Source organism: Sinocyclocheilus grahami, unplaced genomic scaffold (genome assembly GCF_001515645.1).
Source record: "Sinocyclocheilus grahami isolate Dianchi unplaced genomic scaffold, SAMN03320097.WGS_v1.1 scaffold1606.1, whole genome shotgun sequence".
Taxonomy (NCBI): Eukaryota; Metazoa; Chordata; class Actinopteri; order Cypriniformes; family Cyprinidae; genus Sinocyclocheilus; species Sinocyclocheilus grahami.
This window is the reverse complement of record NW_015506785.1, coordinates 192,497-192,884: the sequence shown is the minus strand read 5'-3', so window position 1 is coordinate 192,884 and position 388 is coordinate 192,497. Positions and strand designations below refer to the sequence as shown.

The following is a 388-nucleotide window of genomic DNA, read 5'->3' as shown; positions in this document are numbered from 1 at the left end:
TCTGTCTGTCTGTCTGTCTGTCCGTCCGTCCGTCCGTCCGTCCGTCCATCTATCTATCTATCTATCTATCTATCTATCTATCTACTCTCCTTTCTTTTTGTCTCTCTGTCTGTCTGTCTGTCCGTCCGTCCGTCCGTCTGTCTGTCCGTCCTATCTATCTGTCTGTCCTATCTGTCTGTCTGTCCTGTCTCTCTCTCTCTCTTATCTATCATCTGTCAGACTGCATGACCTTGAAACTACAAACTGAACACCTTCTAATTCAATCTTTTAATCTTTTAAAACTACTTCAAACCTTTGTCTGGGCTTTCTCAAACAACATCAAAGTTAGTCTGGATCAAAAAATTTTTTTAAACCTGCTTTTCTTCAATAATTTGACAGTTCGTTCAGA

At 40.7% G+C, this 388-nt stretch overlaps 1 protein-coding gene across 1 annotated transcript in view; it reads left to right on the top strand.

Annotated features, from left to right (window-relative positions):
* LOC107571514 (ribosomal protein S6 kinase alpha-4-like) overlaps window positions 1-388 on the top strand; it is a 30,731-nt gene that overhangs the window by 18,494 nt on the left and 11,849 nt on the right. The window lies entirely within an intron of this gene.